The following is a 15,960-nucleotide window of genomic DNA, read 5'->3' on the forward strand; positions in this document are numbered from 1 at the left end:
TACTAAGTCATCATGTAAGGAGAAGAACAATATCAAGTAAGAACAATTCAAGAGAGATGCAGATTTTCCAACAGTCAGAAACAGATGCATTTACTTTTACATGTTCTCAAATTCATCCCCTAAATTTCATTGAGAACAAGAAACAGTATTTTGCATCCTTGATTAAAAAGAGTAAATCTAATTAAAAGAATTCATTTTCACATTTAAATACCTCTCAGCTTTTATGAGTGTTTGACATTCAACCACAAGAAGTGTTCAGAAGGGGTGATGACGGCTGAATACTAAAGAGTGCCAAATCCTTGAATAAATGGGCAACTCTGAGCTAATAGGCCAAGAAGAAAAATTAAATCACCTAAGGAGCATGATATTGGAAACCTGGAAACAGCGTAAGTGAAATATTGTCTCTAAGGCTCAGTTTACATGCTAAGAACAGATGCACTGAAATCAACTTTGTTATGGGCTTGCAAGATTCGTAAAACCATCATATACATTTTTTGGGCAATTATGAATACAGTTCACTCATTGACTATAAAACCACGTAAGCTTATAGACAAATCTTCTCACTTAAAAAAATTCTCTTTGTCATGTGGCTAAATACAAAGTAACTCCTATTAGAAGAGAATTAATGTGAATGAGACAAGAAATCGATACCTTTATTTTAATCTTTACAATAACTCGTGTAGCTTTAATGTGGTGTGTTTTCTGGGGAAGTTTCATAAAGAATCTCTGGAGTCTTGAAATAACTGTCTGGCAAAGATCTGAACAAGCCTCTCTAAAAATAACAATGGGCTGTGGACTTCATAAACATTTTTAGAAATTAAATAGCTGCTAACTTGTTCCATATGGAAGCAAATTCACAGAGTCCAGCATGTTGTTCGTTGAGATCATCAGAACACATATACCAAAGGAAGAGGCAAAGTTGTGCAGCCGTTCACGAAAAGCCAGCGGAAACAGATTGATCCCGAAACCTCTTAAAAAAATAAAAAATGAAAAGCGAAGGGCTCTGAAAAACACATGATACTCTTGCCCTAAAACTCCCTAGAGTTTCTTAGGTCAGGCAGCCTTTGAAGATCTCCAAATAGTTATTATTACTCATTAAATAAGGGCACTAACAAAACTGCTAAAAATTTTGGGCAATAGTCATAAGAGCTAACCCATAAATGAATTTAAATATCTTTATTCAGACGGGAACGGTCATATGTCATAAGAGCACTTGCATAATATGCTGAAGCCGTGAAGAAGCTTAGAGATTTAGAGATGCTGATGAATTGATTGTTTGCCTACAGAGTTATTCAGAAGGCCCCATTTGTCCTTTGACTCTGAATTCTAAATAGTCCCGAGTAATCTTCCCAAACCCTGTTTCTGCTTGTTTATTGTTTCGTTTTGTTGTTTTGTATGCTCCGCGTATAGTAAAAGAGAATGAGGAGGCAGAAAACGCCCAGCACATGCTCGCATCTGCTGGTCTGTTTACCAGTGTTTCAGCGTCAGCTCATGTACGCCGCGGGTTTATTCACCCCAGCGTTATGTGAGTAAATTGGGAAAATTGGTTTCCTCTGGTAAAAAACACTTACACTTCAAAGTATTTTCCCTACATTCGTACTCCTAATTTTCCCTTTTTGATCTTTACATCTGTTGTCGTACAGATCCAAAAGCCCCAAGATCCTGACTTCCCCTCCAACCATCCCAAACACATGGTTAGTATTTAGCGTCCAGAACTTCATTTTTGCTTTTACTACTTATAATTTGGAATGAAACTATCACACGAAATGAAATTCAAAGAAAAGATAATATCAAATATGTCTTTAAGACTAAATTTATTCAGGGTTTTATATTCAAATCAAATTGGTTTTTCTATATAAAAGAGGGGTTAAATTTCTGAGGCTGTTGCCTTGGAGAAAAGTAATAGGAAAAATCTATAGGAAAGAAATTTAGGAAGTCTGGTGCAGCTGATTGCATTCACACTGGGGAAACACAGCAGGGCTGTGATATTATTATTACCTATATGATCGCCCTAGCATTATTTGTTCCTGGATACCAGCAGAAGGATAGGAAATATGTCTGAAGAGAAGGGATAAGATAAATATGTAAACCTTTGTTATGAAGATTAAAATTACTCAGAGTTAAAATTTGCTCTGAGTCACTGTTTGGATGTTTAGCTCAGCAACAAAAAGCTTAAATTAAACTACTTTGATCTGATGGTATAGAAATCAAGACCAAGTGGTTGGTCTTTTGTGGGGTGCAGGGTTGAGACAACTTCTCAATGTTTGTTTCTCAATTTCAAGACCATTTTGTGATAGTTGGAATCGATGGCCACAAAACTGTGAAAGTGTATAATTTGAAGGGAGTATTCTCTGTCTTAAAATATTTCCCCAGCAGCTACTGGCACCTGGAATTTTGTCATTAAAGGTTGATTTTATATAAGAGCCTTATAAAAGTGTTTACTTGTAGGAGGTGTAGGAGGTGATATCGAATATATACATATTCTTCTTGGTGTGTATTATTTTTATTTTGAACCATGTGAATGTATTACCATATATTACCTGTTAAAAATAACATTTTTTCAATTAAAAGAAAAAAAGATTTTCTTGAAACTGTGAAAGTCCTCTGGAAGTTCCACTTGAAATGTAAATGCTTCTGGGGAAAAAAGGCACATGTTTGCAAGAATTAGCTGATAGTGAGCTGGGAATGAGAGGAATCCTTGACCCAGAATGATCCTTCCCTATCTTTGAATTCTTCACTTCCTTGCAGAGCTTGCCCAGCCAGCCTGATTCATCAGAGCAACCCTGGATAGCTATACTTAGGACTATGGGTGTCATAACAGCACAGTTTTGAAAGTGAAATAAGAAGGCTTGGTAGTGGGCAAAGAAATAGATGAAGGGGTCACTACAAGGAGAGGTGGAAAGGAAGCGGCCCGCTCTACTCCACTACCTGTAGCGGGCTCCGTCTGGGTCCTCCTCGTGTATATAGATACTGTGGGTACACACACATACACACATACACATACACACACACACACTCATATACCACATAGAGTGCTCTAGAATCCAGTGGAGAACCAAAGCCACTTCCAGGCAGAAATGTATGGTCTGTTTTTAGCACTTTCTGGTCTCTTCCATAAGCAATGCCTCCCTTGCTAAGTGTTCACTGATCCCATCACGATCTAGCTGCCTTCTTCCCCATCGAAGCATGTTCTAAACAAGTCTTGGAACAAGAGAAGAATAGATACATTAATATAGATGTCTCTGAGTCTTCAGGAGTTATACTAGAGAATGAGAATGAGTGGCTTTCTCTCTTCTCGCAGTGGCTTAACAAAATGAAAGTTTATTGGTTGTTCACATCACAGTCCAAAAAAGTTGGGGAACTTCCCTAGGCAGGTCTCCCCTGAGTAGTGGCTCTGGGATCAAAGTTCCTTCCATCTTTGTTATGCTACCATCTTCTGTTTTCACCAAGGAAAGAGAGAACATGGACAATGATACAGGAGATTTTATGGCCAGAGCTGGAAGTTGCACACATCATATTTGCCCACATACTATGGCCCCTAAATAACCTCAAGGGAGACTCAGGGGAGACTAAAAATGTATTTTTCTTTTGTACTTAGGAGAACAAAACAGGATTGATGAACATCTAATCAGTCTGTTACACAGATTCCTCTTCTCTGTAATCAAATATCCATTTCAGTCTTCCTCCCACACTATCTTCTGACTACTGCATTAAGTGCAGAATCCTGCATCTCTGGGCAAGCACACAGTCCTCTCCCCAAGGCTGGATATGACTAATCTAGTTGCTGCCGCATATGAACTGAAAAGACAAGTTAACTGTTCCTGATAGGCACATTCCCTATACAGTGATGGAACAGGGGCAGGATCACTGCAATAAACCACTCCCTTTAGAAAGAGGAAGAACGGGAATCAGAGAGTAGTCCTCAATGGTCCTTTTCAGTCCCAAAGTTCTGCTAAACAGATGGAGCAATTCCTTAATTTGGCTTTGATTCTGTTCACTGGGAGAACTTCTTTGTCACTTGATCTCCAAGGCCCCTGATTCCATCTTCTGGGAAACCTCTTCTTCCCCTTGTCCTCCTTGGAGACATCTGATGAGATGTTCCGGAGCATGGCCTCTTTGGAGGCTGTAGAACATTTGAAGCCTTGCCTGCTATTCGTGGGAGGTGGAAATCTGTCTTAATATGTGTTCCCTAAAAATTAGACCCTTGCTCAAGGATTTAGTTGCAAGTACTTTATCTGAGAGGTAGTCTCAAGAAGCACAGTAGACTAGTGGAATAGTAAGACATGGAAGGAAGGAAAAGTTAGTAAAGGGAGCATTTAGGAGTAGGTGGCCACTGGAGAGATTTTCGTAGAGAAACTGGAGCTCAAGACCTCTGGGGACCCTCCAAGGGACTGTGGAACATGATTTCCATGAGAGATGCAGAAACTCCTGCCTGTCATTGATTTAAGGTGGTTCCTGGGGCATTAATTCCAAAAAGTCCTGCAGGCAACCAAGTCCCCCAGAGTAGAGAGGTAACAGTCACAGGATGTGTCTGCGGTGTCCCAGGATAGGCCAAGGAAATAAGCTTGGTGCAAGGACAGCATCTGCTTGCTACACGTCCCAAGAGTTACTCAAAATTCAGCAAAGGGATCTTTTAGTGTAGATTCATTGTTTCTTTGGCAATACAATTCCCTCAACGACTTAATAGGCTTCCCATACACTTGCCATGAATAGGTAAATTTGTAACTTTCTTTCTGAAATACAGTTCCTTAATAGGCTTTGTTGCTTGGCTTTCTCACCCTGTACTGCTCTCCTCCAAATGAATGACGGCTATCTTGAGGCTATCTGCCACCTGGAGGATGAGGTCATCTTCCTTATCAGTAAACCACCAGCCACAGTTAGTTGATAGCTAAGGGAGGCACACACTCTTAATCTGATCTGTGCCATAAATTACTTAATTCAGCTAACAATTTTTTAAACGCCATTTTTCCTGTGTAGGATTTAGAAGCAGCTTTTCCAACCAAACATTTCTGGACTCCATCTAATCCCTTTCATTTATGCTGGTACACCAGACGGTTCTTTCCTGAGCCCACCTCTTTTTGTAGTGACTTGGAAAATACAGCCTAATCTAGCCAGCCCACACTAATGCTCTGATTCATTTCAGCTATCACCCCTGGAGTTGCAGGCTGAGTAGGGACTCATTCTGACCTCCAATTTATTGACAGTTGTATAAATACTTTGCCACTGTGTCACTGGACAGCCTTCTCTCACTACTCACCTATCCATAGTTAAGTCAATGCCTAGTTTAGCTTTTCAGTGACAGTACTTCACTTCTGATATAAATGTCTCTACTAGGAAAACAAACATAGCTGCTATGATAAGCAACCTCAAAATCCCCAAGGCTTCACAATGAAACATACATTTGTCATCTGCACGCAGTCTGATGTGAGTGGGAAGCTTCCTAGGGTGAGCTCTCAGGGATTGTGGCTGCTTCCGTTTTGTAATGGCACCATCTTCAATATAACCTTCTCAGTCACCAAGATAGGAAAGAGATCTTGGAAGGCTGAGCAGGGTATTTTAGGTCCAGGCCTGGAATTGGTAGGCATCCCTTCTATTGACATTTCTTTGGTCCCCACCTAACTGCCAGGAAAGTTAGAAATGCGGGTTTACATTACCCAGAAAGGAGAAATGGGGGTTCATCTGGCTACAGTCAAGTACAACAGGGCAAGACTAACCTTAAAAATAAAGAAATTACTATCTTATCCAAAAAACTCCATATTGATTATAGACCAGATTTGGGGGTTAAGGGATTTCCTGACATCCTCTCAATTACCCCACAGTCATTTAGATTCTCATTCAATATTTAAGTCTGTTCCTTTATAAACTATCTCGAGTCTCATGGGAAGTAAATAATCAAGAAGAACTGAGCACAGATGCTCACTTATTTGGGTGACCTCTCTTAAAGTAATGGCATATGTAGGGTTTTTTTTTTTTTCTGTTAATCTCCTAAAATGTGAAAACACTGCCAGTCTCCCTTAAAAGCAGATACGGATAAGAGAATATCTGTTTTTACTTTCTTAGAGGTACCTTTGTTAAAACTACTACTCAACTGGCTATAGTATTAAAAACGTTGGAAAGCAAAGTAGCCACATGTTACATCACCTTTTCCCTCTTCCCTTTCTTCTGAAAAAACACATTGGTCTTTTGGTGTCATCCTGCATGAAAAGGTTTGCAGGCTAAGAAAAAATGATAGAACATGCGGCCCAAAGAATAGAAATAAGCCCAGGTCTAGCCATGGTTTTAAGAATCACATAATAGGTGCATTTAACTTAAGTGAATTCAAGTATCCACACTGAAGAATCAGTTTTAAATACTACAAAATGCTATAAAATTACATTTTGCATTTGTGCTATTTTTATATACTATTTATTTTCCATATGTCATAAATATACTATGTAGGGTTGCATGCACAAAACCATCTATATTATACTTCATGAGGGATAGAAGGGCTCTTTAAGGGCAATTTTGACTGTAATTTTTACAAGTGTGGGGTTTTGAATCTAATGCCCCAGTAAAATACAACTCCACAGTAATCTCCTTTCTGCACCTGACCTGCCTCCTGACTCCGCCTCCCTGCACTCTGACCTTGTTATCTCTTTGCTGGTTCATCTTCTGTCCTGATCCTGGGCCCATCTCCAACTTAGAAACAAACATCACTTTTTGGACAATCCTTTTGTTTGACAGCCTGGTTTGGGCATTGTGTAAAACAATATACCAGCAAAGACTTGAACTTTGTTAAGTGTTTTCTAAGCCAGTCATTTCCTACAGAATGGCAAGATCTTGTCTAAAGCAGGGGTGTCGATGGTGCGGTATGCACATCGGGCGTAGCCCCGGGACTCGGAGCCATCTCGGAGATCAGCTCAGGCCACTACCGCTAGAAGAGAAACCACTCCTTGGCTGCAGCTGCGGGGTCCTCATCAGCTGCTCTGCTCTTGTCCGTTTGGGTCTCTGCCATACTTTTCAAGGCCCTCAGGACATCTTACCATAAACCTTCCTTTGCGAGAAGCAGCCTTCATTTTCAGCGGCAAGAACGCACTTGACCATCGTCTTTCAGCTCCCAGTTCCAGCTTTACCCAGGAGTCTGTCGGGTTTTCCCTTTTGAATCAAGAAAAACTCAGGATGTTAATAAAAACAACAGCTCCCACTTACCGAGTGCTACTATGTGCCAGATACTATACTAAGAGCTTCCCATGTATCAACTCATTTAATCATTACAACAACCCTGTGGGGTAAGCAGTATTATTATCTCCGTCTCATGAATGAGGACATCAAGGAAAAAGAAGTTCAGTCATTTGCCCAAGGACACAGTGCCTGTAATAGTGGAACTGGGACTCAAACATTCTAGCTCCGGAATCCATGCTGTTACACATTTCCACCTTTATGGAAGACTCTAGTTTTATCCACTTGTTTGTAGTAGCCCTAGGATTGCTGTTGGCTATAACAAAAATAGAAGGAAATTAGCATTTTACCTAAAAAAAAACACAAAACCTTCCTTTCAAGATTGATACCGTCTGGATTTTTAGACCTGAGTAATTTCTAGGATGTTTTCACATTGATTAACTGAGGGTGATCACTTAGTCCCGCATTATTATTTCAAAAATTACTTACAGCTATTTACTCTGGCAGAAAATCAGTAGGAGTTGTCATTATTTAAATCCTGTTGCTGAGGCACTACACTCACGGAGCTATTTCCTGAGTGGGTGCTCAATGAGGAAAGACAGATATTCAATCACCTGGACCCCAGAAAACAGAAGTGAAAAATGCAAAGTTGTGTAAGACTAGGTCACAATAGATAAGCAATTAGCTTTGGACATCTATCCCTTGAATTGGGCTGTCTATACAATGGCAGAAAAAAAGATCTGTTAGTTTGCTCATTCAAATCAGTCAAAAATTCAAAGTATAAAATTATAGGCAATTTATTTAGTAGCACGTAAGCATAATAAGATAGATGATAGATAGATGGATAGATAGATAATAGATAGATGATGATGATAGATGGATAGATAAATAGATGTATGTATGTGTATATATGTTTATTCACAAGACTTTGTAACTGTTTATTTGGGTGTTTGAGAAATTAAAGAAACTTAGAATATCATTTCTATGGGGGGTTTCATGTGTTATCATTACATGTGTGGGTGCTTTCATTCATATCATTTGGTGGTAGAGAGAAGCACCTCACAGAGAAGAAATTTTGTAAAAAAAAAAAAAAAGTGTCCAATTATGGAGAAAGTAAAATAAAAACAGCACAAGGACAGTGAACTCAATTTAAGCTCTTACTATTCAGGAGGCAATTATCAGAGTGTGTTCTATTTAGGCTCCTGGGTGCTTCTTCCTGTAAGCCTGCCCTTGGGACAATACTTGAACTCCCACCAACAGAGTTCAAAGACAGGGGACAGTAGGCGGTTAGCTGTGTGATATAACCTGAAAGATATGACAGGTATGTTTGTACCGAGATATCTGCCCTCCCTGTCGCCTACACTCTCCCCATCATGAAATTTCTACTACTTGCCTTACTTTTTCTGCCAAAGTCATGTCTGAAGATGGACTTTATTCAACCAAATGCATTACTTGTGAGGTATTAAATCTTCACTCTGTAATGGTCATTTATACAGTGACCCAACGTTTACTTAGCAGACCAGATAACATGTTTCCTGGCAGAGCTCCAGGTTCTGAGGGAATGTGACGCCAGGCAGGTCTGTTTGATAGGGAGGGGAGGGGAGAAGGAAGAAGGGGAGTAATGGGAGCCAGCCAGAACATGCAGTACTGAGCTTGGGCATTGCTAAGGGAGAGGACCGTCAGGATCTAGAGGAGAACTCCAAAAAGGGCCACCAGAAGGGTGCCACATAACTCAGCTAGGTGGGGGTGGGGAGAGGAGGGTTTTGCTCCTGACTGCTGGATAATAGAGGAAGAAAGGAAAAATACATGGAAAAAATACACAGTTTGTGAAACTCATTCTAAAGTTTTACTGGGAAAGAGATCAGAATATAATGATTAAAAACATTAAAATTCATTATCTTCAGGTCATCCACATTTTTATCTTCATGAATGTATTTGTTTCTTTGGGCTGTCATAACAAATTACCACAAACTGGGTGGGATGTATTCTCTCAGAGTTCTGGAGACCAGACATCTGAAATCAAGAGGACAGCCAGCTGTCTAAGGCTCTAGAGGAGAATCTGTTTCATGCCTTTTTCTTATCTTTTGGTGTTGCTAGTCATTGGATCAGGGCCCACGCTAATTGAGCATGACCTCATCTTAACTTAATTACATCTTCAAAGACCTTATCGGCGTGTAAGTTCGTATTCACAGGTATCCAGGGTTAGGACTTCAGCACATCTTTTGGGCGGGGTGGTGGGGGGGAGACACAATTCAACTGACAACAATGGGTTTTTCCCAAAAAGCAACCATATTTAAGCGTTGGCTATCATTCTTCCCAAGTTCAGCCTTCCCACAGTTCAGAAGGGATCATTCAGCAGAGGAGCAGTGGCCACTTCACTCAGGGAGGAAAACTAGCACTGTCATTATGAGATTGAACAGCCCCTAGAAATGTAAGACCATATTCTTATTATGTTCTTCCATTTGGAGCTTTACCAGTGTCAGCACTTCCATAAAGTTTTCAGAGTTTCACCCTTGGCACTAATCCAACCCATGAGCACAACAGTAAGGTGTTGTTGGCACAGAGGCATGAAGGACCATTGTTAGGATGAGGAGTGGCAGCCAAGGAATAAGGAAGAAAGAGAAGAGCTAATCTCAGAGGCAAAGTAAATTGCACACTAAATCAGTGATATCCATAATACCAAACAAAGGGAGGCTTAAAAGACAGGTTCTTGTTTTTTAAACAAGAAAGAGAGATAGGTTTTGAATAAGCTGACAGCCTGGATATAACAACTGGATATAATTAACATGTAAATATAGTTTTGATTCTATAATTTTTCTCATCTTTAATTTTTACTATACATATACCCGGGTTCCAAATAATGCAAAGAAACTAATTAATAAATTAGTCATTGAATAAATGAAACTCGGGTTATCCATGGCATCCATTGAAGATGGGCCAGCATAGCTAGAGAGTACCATGCCGAGTGAAATGAGTCAGTCAGAGAAAGACAAATAGCACATGATTTCACTCGTGTGGAATTTAAGAAAAAAAACAAGCAAAGGGAAAAAAATAAAAGAGAAAGAGAAAGAGACAAACCAAGAAACAGACTCTTAATTACAAACAAACTGTTGGCTACCAGAGGGGAGGATGGTGGAGGGATGGGTGAAACAAGTGATGGGGATTAAGGAGGGCACTTGCGATGAGCACCAAGCACTGGGTGATGTATAGAAGTGTTGAATCACTATAGTGTACACCTGAAACTAACAGAACACTGTATGTTAACTAACTGGAATTAAAATAAAAACTTAAAAAAATATGGGCCAACCTTAATACACCTACACATCCACACCAGCTACAATCAGCTAAGACAAATCAGTCTACTGCCCCTTAATATTAAAGATGTCTAGCCAATAATAGTGGAAGTTTCAGAACAACACTCTTAAGTGAAATGGAGGTACTATTAAAATCAGAATTGTTTATTAACAGTGCAGTTTCATCACACCTAAATTAGAAAACCTGAGAAACTTTAAAGGTCTTAAAGGTAAGAGTGGTCTCTCAACAGTTTAAAATTGGATAGGAAAAAACTTTAAGATCTGAATCTACACATTAACTGATAATATTGTAAGAACTTAGGCTGATCCCCCAACTTTCAATAAAACTGGCCCTTATAATTTTTAATTTATGAACTCATTAATGCTAAGGCCACTGGACGTTAAGTCCTGAACTGCTTTCTCTGGCTTCATTGCCAAAAGACAACAAAACTTGAGTACCTATTATGTGCCACACACTGTTATATAAGCTGCTGATTCAAAAATAAACAAGGCAGAAAGTGTCGTTACCCTGTGGAGATTACATACATACTAGTGGGTGACACTGACCAGTACGTCTCATCTCAGAAACAGGTGTCTGATTTGGGGGTTTTGGCTTTTTTCCTACTACATAAGTATTTTAATATAAGCTACTTCTAGTAACTAGAAGTTCATTCTGGACTTTAGCATCCTTTTATAGGCACCATAGAAATAAAGGAAAAGATGTTACAATATGTTTCATAAACTATATTGGAAATCTTGAAAAATAATCTTAAAAGGTCAAAAATTTTGACATGCTTTCATTATTTGGTGCCAAGAAAAAAAATTAGCAGTGTTTCAAGCGGAAAAAGTCACAAGCCATGAGACAGGAAGACCTGTGTTCTCAGCCTCGACCTCTTCTGTCTTCCCAGATTCCCTCACTGGGCTTTAATTTCATCATCTGTGATACTGAGGATTAATTTGATTCATCATTTTCAAAGAATTATTCAGATATTCCTCAGAGAAGCTTTGCATTGCGTAAGTTTTTTTATTTAAAAACTTAATTTTTCAAGTAACTTTAAAACTCTTTTTAAGATACAGTAAAGCAAATAATACAGTCAAATAATGACTTACGCCAAATTTTAGCCTGTTGGAAATGACCTACCAACATGACAATTTATGCATACAGGTTAACAAATGTTTGTACAGGCCTCATAATGATCTCTGTGCATACATTTGAACTTCTTGAAATTGGATTATTGATAAAGTAGGTTGTAGCTCTGACCTGGCCTCTCAGTAAATTTGTTCCTTCCTACATGCACTTTGTGAAAAATGATTTGAGGAAATACCTAGTGTACCACAGGCTGTCTGTGCTTGGTCCATGGCAGGCCAGACTCAGCCAGATCCGTTTGGGGTACCTGGGACGTACACTCCAGCCACAGCATGAGTCAGCTAGGAAATGATGAAGAAGCGTAACACATATCCTGTCATACCATAATGTAAGTAGTCTTCACCTTTTCTTTGTTTATTGCCTTCCTTTTATATTCATCATAAAGAATGCAAGTATGTTAGATATTGATAAGAATCCAAATTTGTAAAGATAATTAACCATTGCCCCACTTTCAAGTTTCTAGGTCAGTTTACTGAGGAAAATCCTGAGATTTCAAGGTGAGCTGTTAAAATTGATTACCATTTGCACCTATTTATTGGTGTGAGTCAAGATTTTCTTTTTAATATTGTGCAAACAAAGCAAAATACAAAAATAAAACTGAAGACTGAGACTGCATCTATCATCTATAACCCAGAGTTCACATTTCTATGATCATTAAAACAGCATCGTTTTTCTCTTAATTTGGCTTTATAGTAAGCAAATGTTACAAAAATGAACTTTTACTATGATTTGTCAACAGTAGCATTGCTCTCACCTCTTCTGTATGTAAGGAGTTTTACATGATAATGAGTTAGAAAGAAATGATTCTTTTATGAAAAATGTTTTGTAACTGTTCTAGTCCGGGGTTGTTGATTTTCAAGAAGCAGAAACCTACCCAAGCTAGCTCTAGGTAAATAGAAACAATTACTGGACTATTATTATTGGAAAACCCAAGCAATTTCAATTTGCCTGTCTGTAATGTCCTTAGCATGGCCTTCAAAGCCAGGTGTACTCTCCCACCTACATACCTCACTGATCTCAAATTCTACCAGTCTCCTGGCTCAGTCTGCTCCAATCATGCTGACTTCCTTGCTCTTCCCCAGCACCACCTTTGTTCATGTCCTGGCATTTTTGGGGCTCTCTCCTTGGAACTCCCTTTCTCTAGCTATCAAGGTAGCCTACTTTCTCACTGCCTTCAACTGTCAAATGTCACCAAAGAAACTCAAACCTCAGTAGCCAATAAAAACACCATCATCCGCATATATATTTCCGGGTCATTGGCCTTTGACCATTCTACATTTTTCTTCAAAGGAGTTCTAATTCTCTCTCTCTCCATATATATATATAATATTTTTTTCCTTCATTCTTTTCTTCCTTCCTTCCTTTCTTCCTCCCTCCCTTCTTTCCTTCATTCTTTCAGTTTTCACTTCTGAATTATAAGCTGCATGACAAATGTATGAACTTTGTCTGTTTACCACTGTATCTGTAGAACCTAGAACAGTACAACACAGAGCCCCCAAAGAGGTTGCTCAATGATTATTTGTTAAATGGACAAATGAACAAGTGAACGAATGGGTGAAGAGCCAAGCAGGACACTCAGTCGAGTTACCGAAGGAGTGAAACTGGCAAGTCAGAAACTGAGATGGTTTCTTTCATCTGTTGCAGAGCCCCATGTGGTTGTCGTCACTGTCTTCTTCCTTCTGGGGCTGCTGCTTCCTCTCTCTCTCTTTCTCCTTTTTTTTTCTTGATGTTCCTTCTGCAAACTTGCTTTTTCTGTGTATTAGTCACTTTGAACATAGCTGAAAATTATCTCCAGACTCAACACCACCTGCAGTTCAAGTGCTCATTGTTCTCTTGTTATAATTCTATCCTGTAGTGTAAATACTCAAGTGAGATAAAACATTTGGCTCAGCTTAGCCTCTGGATTGACTCAGCCTTTCTCAGGTCCCCAGAAGAGGTGCCAGGAGCTCAGTATCACTTGGAACCAGTATAGCCTTCTATGTCCATCTCTTTGGCAGGTGTCATCAGGGAGATTCATGGCAATTTAAAAGTAGAGCTCCTGCTGGGCCCAAGTAGTGTCTGCTAAAAACAACAGCAACAATAAAACATCAAGGAAGATGACTTCAAATCGTCCCACCTAACTTTGACACCTTAATGTCACAATAGGGAAGTTAAATATCTTTTAAGAACTGTATTGCTTTGTTTCCTTTTCCACTTATTTTCATCTTTAGGATCCTTTCCATTGCAAATTATTGAAGCCCCAATTCAAATTTGCTTACACAAAAAAATGAAATCTCCCGGCTCACGTTATTGCATTAGACAGAGGTATTCTGGATTTAAGCAAGGAATGCTGCAGAGCTGGGATGGCTTTACCCATGATTGTTTTGTTAGTAGCTTTGTTTTTGTTTTTGTTTTTCACCATTTCTCAACTCGATGTTCTCTATGTTGGCTCCATTCTCATGACTTCAAGCTGCCTGCCAGAAGGTCCCATGGCTACACCCTCGTAAGTATTCCAAGTATTCCTCAAAATCCTAATGGACTGATATAGGTCACATTTGAATGTAAGTGTTAAAGGAATGTGATATGTTGATTAGCTTAGGTTTGGATCACATGCTCTACTGCTGGAATTGAGAATGCAGTCAACTCTACCAGGTTCCCATGAGCTAAAATTGGGGGAGAGGAAGTTCTACCAATGTATAACCTGGATGCTAAGCAGCAAAACAACAGATTTTCACCATAGTTGAATTTGTACTCATTTTGTTGGAAAATAATTTTGGAAATAATTTCATATAAGACAACGAAATCTTTAATCTTCTGATTTTGCTCTTTTAACCTTACATGAACAGATATTAACTATCAAAACCAAACCATTTTTTCAATGAGCTGTAGATAAAACATTGTACACTTCATATTCATGCTTTAGCCTTTACTTTTGGCTGAATAACTAATTCTACTGATCAACCCACAGTAAAACACCCTCATGACCTACTCTCTAGACATGTGCATCAGGAGGGGAAGTGAACACTTAATCAATTAATATTTGCTGGCTAATGCTTTGACATTTACAAAGACTGGACACATCTGCATGAAACTCTAAAATAAAATTAGGAAAGTGATCAAGAATAAGACTTGATGAAAAGAAGCCAATTGAACCCAAAAAATAGATGCATTGCTTAACTATTATGAAATTTCAGATGATACTCACTGTCTCCCCATTGTGTGAAAACTCAGTTCATTCTACCCGCCACCAACCAAATAACTCCATTTCGTGGACTCACGATCAAATGATTGGGGAAATATTTCAATGTTCAATAGATTGTCTAAGCATTTTGTGGAACTATGCCTAAACAGACAGAAAATTCAAACCCCTATTTATTTGTGCTACGACTATTTTTAAAAGAGCAATCGGCAATTTTTACGTAGAGAGGAAATATGCCATAGAGGTTGAAAAGTTGGGCTCTAGTGTCAGACTGCCTGAGCTCCAATTCTAAATCTGTACTTACTCATCATGCCTCAATTTCCTCATCAGAAAAAAAATGAAGATAATAATAGTAGTCGTCTCATAGGGTTGCTGTGAAGATTGAATGAGTCAATCCACATGAAGCTCTTAGAAGCTCCTGGCAAAAAGGTTGTGCCCAAGGGTTGTTGACTATAATCTTTTTATTTTTTCCTTTCTCTGTCTCTGTCTCTGTTTCTCTCTCTCCCTCCCTCTCTCTCTCTTCATTTTTTCTTCAATTAAGAAGTGCCATTAAATTGTTTTATGGACACCTCACTTCTATACAATGCACACTGCAAACTGGCCCAGCCATAATTGAGATATAATCACCAAAGAGATGCCTTTGACAGAAATGGAGATGCCTTTGACAGAGATGGAGTAGCTGACAAGTTGCTAAGCACAATATTAAATTGTTTGTTATTGTTGAGGAGTGGGAAGCTTCTCTTTTAAAAGACTCCCAAGTTTAAAGCCCACATGATTAATATTCACAGGAGACAGACTAGTTTATATAGCCAGAGACACTGAGGTCAGCCTGGATAATGGAAGAGCGTGCTCATTCCTGAGCCTGTAGTGACATATCCTCACATCTCTACTGAGCCCAGCCATCTCAGGCTTGTCAAGAAAGGGTGTGTCCATAAGGTTGTAAAGATCTGAACCTTACAAATGAACATCATGTAGTCATAAGCATCCGGATGAGTCATGGCTTACTTTATGGGTGTAGCTCATCCTCAAAGAAAGATTGAACTGACCATGAACATCAGATCATGGAACATAAGCTTTTCCAAAGGCTCCTCATAAAAAATACAATAAAAATAAATACAGTTATTGCCTAAAATTCAAAGTCTCACACAGATTTATTGTGAATTGGATGCATCATTGCTCATCTT

Source organism: Mirounga angustirostris, unplaced genomic scaffold (genome assembly GCF_029215605.1).
Source record: "Mirounga angustirostris isolate CCGP_5_RB_7025 unplaced genomic scaffold, mMirAng1.0.hap1 SCAF_7, whole genome shotgun sequence".
In the NCBI taxonomy this organism is placed as follows: domain Eukaryota; kingdom Metazoa; phylum Chordata; class Mammalia; order Carnivora; family Phocidae; genus Mirounga; species Mirounga angustirostris.